We start from the raw sequence: 5,909 nt of genomic DNA on the forward strand, positions 1-5,909 counted from the left end.
TGGCAAAACCCCATCTCTACTAAAAATCCAAAAAAAAAAAAAAACATTAGGCAGGTGTGGTGGTGCACGCCTGTAATCCCAGCTACTTGGAAGGCTAAGGTAGAAGAATCACTTGAACTTGGGAGGCAAAGGTTGCATTGAGCCGAGATAATACCACTGCACTTCAGTCTGGACAACAGAGCAAGACTCCTTCTCAAAAAAAATAAAAGCAGGCCGGGCGCGGTGGCTCAAGCCTGTAATCCCAGCACTTTGGGAGGCCGAGGCGGGTGGATCACGAGGTCAAGAGATCGAGACCATCCTGGTCAACATGGTGAAAACCCGTCTTTCCTAAAAATACAGAAAATTAGCTGGGCATGGTGGCGCATGCCTGTATTCCCAGCTACTCAGGAGGCTGAGGCAGGAGAATAGCCTGAACCCAGGAGGTGGAGGTTGCGGTGAGCCGAGATCGCGCCATTGCACTCCAGCCTGGGTAACAAGAGCGAAACTCCGTCTCAAAAATAAATAAATAAATAAATAAAAGCAAAAACCTGGCTGGGTGTGTGTGGATGGGGACTGGGGATGCCTGAATGAGAATCCCTGAATCCTTGAGTGTGGGGCTCAGAAATATGTATGTAACAAGCTCCTCACACTAGTCAGCTTTGTTAATAGTCTACATATTTTTATATTGCCCAGAAAGGATCACTTTTTGGAGTAACTTTCTTTTAACTTATTTCACATTATATTGTTTACTTAATAACTTCAAGTGAATAAATACACATCTTTATCAGCATTCCTTTTTTTTTTTTTTGAGACGGAGTTTCGCTGTTGTTACCCAGACTGGAGTGCAATGGCACGATCTAGGCTCACCACAACCTCTGCCTCCTGGGTTCAAGCAATTCTCATGCCTCAGCCTCCTGAGTAGCTGGGACTACAGGCGTGCACCACCATGCCCAGCTAATTTTTGTATTTTTAGTAGAGACGGGGTTTCACCTTGTTGACCAGGATGGTCTCGATTTCTTGACCTCGTGATCTATCTGCCTCGGCCTCCCAAAGTGCTGGAATTAGAGGCATGAGCCACCGTGCCCAGCCTCAACATTCCTAATGACTGTATAACATTCCATTTTGTGGGGATACTAAAAGCTATGAGTTCATCAGTCTTTGGCTCCTTATAGCATGCAGGACGTTTCCCATTTTTAACATCATAACATTGAAAAAAGCATCTTTGTACAAGTATCTTAACACACTTCCCCCATCTTCATTTTCATGTTTGCTTAAAGTAAAATATACATACTTTTAAAATACACATACAGGGCCAGGAACAGTGGCTCACACCTGTAATCCCAGCACTTTGGGAGGCAGAGGCGGGCAGATCACGAGGTCAAAAGATCGAGACCAGCCTGGCCAACATGATGAAACCCCATCTCTACTAAAAATACAAAAATTAGCTGGGCGTGGTGGCAGGCACCTATTATCCCAACAACTTGGGAGGCTGAGGCAGGAGAATTGCTTGAACCCAGGAGGCGGAGGTTGCAGCGAGCCAAGATCACACCACTGCACTCATACCTGGCAACAGAGCGAGACTCCATCTCAAAACATTAAAAAAAATTTTTTTAATTTTTACAAAGACACACATAGTACAGCCTAACAAACATATAAAAATGGAGACACACACACAAAATACTTGTGTGAGAACATCTGCCCAGCAACTGCCTGTCCAGCCTCAGACTGGTGCCAGCCTCGTTATGGATCCTTACAGCCAAGGATAAAGATCTCAGAACAATTATGTAATCCTACCTACTTTTCCTTTAAAAACCCTGTCTTGGTCGGGCATGGTGGCTCACACCTGTAATCCTAGCACTTTGGGGGGCCGAGGCGGGCAGATCATGAGGTCAAGAGATTGAGACCAACGTAGCCAACATGGTGAAACCCCATCTCTAAAAAATAAAAATAAATTTAAAAAAATAATAATAATTTTAAAACCCTGTCTTCTTTACCTCCCTGAATATGCAGCATATAGTTTACTATGTTCCATGTATTCCCATTGCAACGGCTATTCTCAAATAAACACGGTTTTCTCTTAGGAAAAAGAAGAAGGTGGGCACAGTGGTTCCAGCTTATAATCCTAACACTTTGGGAGGCTAAGGTGGGAGGAACACTTGAGACCAGCCTGGGCGTCATAGTGGGTCCACCCCATCTCTACAAAAAAATTTAAAATTAGCCTGGCTAATTTTAGCCTAACACTTTGGGAGACCAAGGCAGGTAGATCACCTGAGGTCAGGAGTTCGAGACTGACCTGGCCAAAATGGCAAACCCCATCTTTCCTAAAAATACCAAAATTAGCCAGGTGTAGTGGCAGGCACCTGTAATGCCAGCTACTTGGGAAGCTGAGGCAGGATAATCACTTGAACCCAGGAGGCAAAGGTTGCAGTGAGCCGAGATCGCACCACTGCACTCTAGCCTGAGAGACAGAGCAAGACTCCATCTAAAAATAATTAATTAAATAAATAAAATTAGCCTGGCAAGGTGGCACACTCCTGTAGTCTCAGCTACTCAGGAGGCTGAGGCAAGAGGATCACTCCAAGCTGCATCACTGCACTTCAGCCTGGGTGACAAAGACTTTGTCTCAAAATGAAACAAAACAAAAAAACAGAAGAAACAGGTGCAGTATACTTATATTACAAATCTGCACACATACCCTCTGAATCTCAAATAAAAATAATAGGCTGGCCTGGTGGCTCACACCTGTAATCCCAGCATTTTGGGAGGCAAAGGTGGGAAGATCACCTGAGGTTAGAAGTTCAAGACCAGCCTTGCTGACATGGTGAAACTCCATCTCTACTAAAAATTACAAAAATCAGCTGGACGTGGTGGTGCATGCCTATAATCCCAGCTACTCGGGAGGCTGAGGCAGGAGAATTGCTTGAACCTGGGAGGTAGAGGTTGCAGTGAGCCAAGACTGCACCATTGCGCTCCATCCTGGGCAACAAGAGCCAAACTCTGTCTCAAAAATTAAAATTAAAATTAACCTTTTGTTTTATTTTTTGAGACAGTGTCACACTCTGTCACCTAGACCGAAGTGCAGTGGGACAATAGTTCCCCCAAATGCCTGCATTTACAGTACGTCTTAGGTAGCTCATTTCCTCAGGCAACCGATAGCCTCTCTTAGAGGCAAATTCTCCCTTAAGTTTCACTGACAGAGCGTGATGTCAGAGCTAAGTTTTGGAAACAACTCTTTAGTCCCCCATGTCCTAAATTCAGCATTACCTAAGAGCTTCTAACGTGCTTCGAAGAATAGAAACATTAAGCCTGTAATGCCGAGGCAGGTGGATCCCCTGAGGTCAGGAGTTCAAGAACAACCTGGCCAACATGGAGAAATCTCATCTCTACTAAAAATACGAAAATCAGCTGGGCATGGTGGCAGATGCCTGTAATCCCAGTTACTGGGGAGGCTGAGACAGGAGAATTGCTTAAACCCAGGAGGTGGAAGTTGCAGCGAACCAAGATCGCACCATTGAACTCTAGCCTGGACAACAGAGAAAGACTCCATCTCAAAAAGAAAAAAAAAAAGAAAAGCAAATACCACTTTTCTGCTTATCAGTGGGAGCTAAATGTTGAGAACACATGGACACAAAGAGAGGAACACCACACACTGGTGCCTACTTGAGACTAGAGGGATGGAAGGAGAGGGAAGATCGGGAAGAAATCACTATTGGCTACCAAGCTTAGTACCTGAATGATGAAATGATCTGTACAATGAATCCCCATGACACGAGTTTACTTTTTTTTTTTTTTTTTTGAGGCAGAGTCTCACTCTGTTGCCCAAGCTGGAGTGCAGTGGAGTAACCGTGGCTCACTACAACCTCCACTTCCTGGGTTCAAGAGATTCTCCTGCCTCAGCCTCTCCAGTAGCTGGGACCACAGGCACCTGCCATCACACCCCGGATAAGTTTAGTATTTTTAGTAGGGGTGGGGTTTCACCATGTTAGCCAGGCTGGTCTCAAACTCCTGACCTCAGGTGATCTGACCACCTCGGCCTCCCAAAGTGCTGGGATTTCAGGCATGAGCCACCTTGCCCAGCCATGAGTTCACTTATATAACAAACCTGCACATGTATCTCAAACCTAAAATAAAATTTAAAAAAAAGTAAAAGGCAAGTGAGCAGGCCATGTACCTGTGGGCACCTATTAAGGCCAATTAGCTTCAGTCCATGCTCGTACAGCGACCACACCCAGCCCTCACCCAGCCCTCACCCAGCACCAAGCTAGAGTTCAGCAGCCCGACCTCTGACTGCTTTCTGGCGTTAACAGATGCTGGCAGCAGGCCAGAGAGCAAACCGTCTGACCTTTGATCAGCCCTGGGGTCCTTACCGGTTCCTCTTGCTCTCCTCGTCTTCTGCCCATCACCACTTCCCCGCCCAGGATAATCCTAAAAGACCACAAAGTTAAGGTCCAATACTGGAACCTCACGGCAGGTTGTCCCTCCCGCTATAGAGCTAATTCCAGTACCCCTCACCCTGCCGCCATCCCCCACCCTCGCCCCGGGGGAATGTGGACCGGGTGTGAAACAGCTATCCAATGGTGCTGTGGGTGAGAGAAGAGGACTCCCTGCAGGTTGAGGCTGCAGTGAGCCCTGATTGCACCACTGCACTGCAGCCTGGGCAACAGCCTCCGTCTCAAAAAAAAAAAAAAAGAATTAAGAGACGGGGCTAGGAGAGCAAAGGGTTGAAGCCACAGATGCCCCATATCTGGAGATGGGGGACATTTGCCCTCTGAGGAAGAAGGCCAGATGAGGGTCTGCCACACCAAGCAGAGGCATCACCGCCTGCACTTCCTGGCCTTACCAAATTAAAAGCAAAAAGCAGAGCTGAGCTCAGTGGCTCAGGCATGTAATCCTACAGCATTTTGAGAGGCCCAGCTGGTGAATCATTTGAGGCCGCAAGTTCCAGACCTGCATGGGCAAAATAACAATACCAAGTCTTAAAAAAAAGGTCAGGTGCGATGGCTCACGCCCATATTCCCAACACTTTGGGAGGCAGAGGCAAGCAAATGATGGAAGTCAGGAGTACAAGACCAGCCTGGCCAACACGGTGAAACCCCATCTCTAATAAAAATACAAAAACTAGGCTGGGTATGGTGGCTCACGCCTGTAATCCCAACACTTTGGGTGGCCGAGGCAGACAGATCACCTAAGGTCGGGAGTTCAAGACCAGCCTGACCAAACATGGAGAAACCTTGTCTCTACTAAAAATAAAAAATTAGCTGGGCGTGGTGGCACATGCCTGTAATCCCGCTATTTGGGAAGCTGAGGCAGGAGAACTGCTTGAATTCAAGAGGTGAAGGATGTAGTGAGCTGAGATTACACCATTGCACTCCAGCCTAGGCAACAAGAACAAAACTCTGTCTCAAAAAAAAAAAAAATATATATATATATATATATATATACACACACACAAATTAGCTGTGTGTGGTGGTGAATGCCTGTAGTCCCAGCTACTCAGGAGACTGAGCAGGAGGTGGAGGCTGCAGTGAGCCGAGATTGCACCACTGCACTCCAGCCTGGGTGACAGAGCGAGACTCTGCCTCAAAAAAAAAAAAAAAAAAAGAAGAGGCCGGGTGCAGTGGCTCACGCCTATAATCCCAGCACTTTGGGAGGCCGAGGCGGGTGGATCACGAGGTCAAGAGATCGAGACCATCCTGGTTAACAAGGTGAAACCCCGTCTCTACTAAAAATACAAAAGTTAGCTGGGCATGGTGGTGCGTGCCTGTATTCCCAGCTACTCGGGAGGCTGAGGCAGGAGAATTGCTTGAACCCAGAAGGCGGAGGTTGCAGTGAGCCGAGATCGTGCTATTGCACTCCAGTCTGGGTAACAACAGCGAAACTGCATCTCAAAAAAAAAAAAGAAGAAGAAAGTTTAAATTTAAATTTTTTTT

Source organism: Callithrix jacchus, chromosome 11 (genome assembly GCF_049354715.1).
Source record: "Callithrix jacchus isolate 240 chromosome 11, calJac240_pri, whole genome shotgun sequence".
NCBI lineage: Eukaryota > Metazoa > Chordata > Mammalia > Primates > Cebidae > Callithrix > Callithrix jacchus.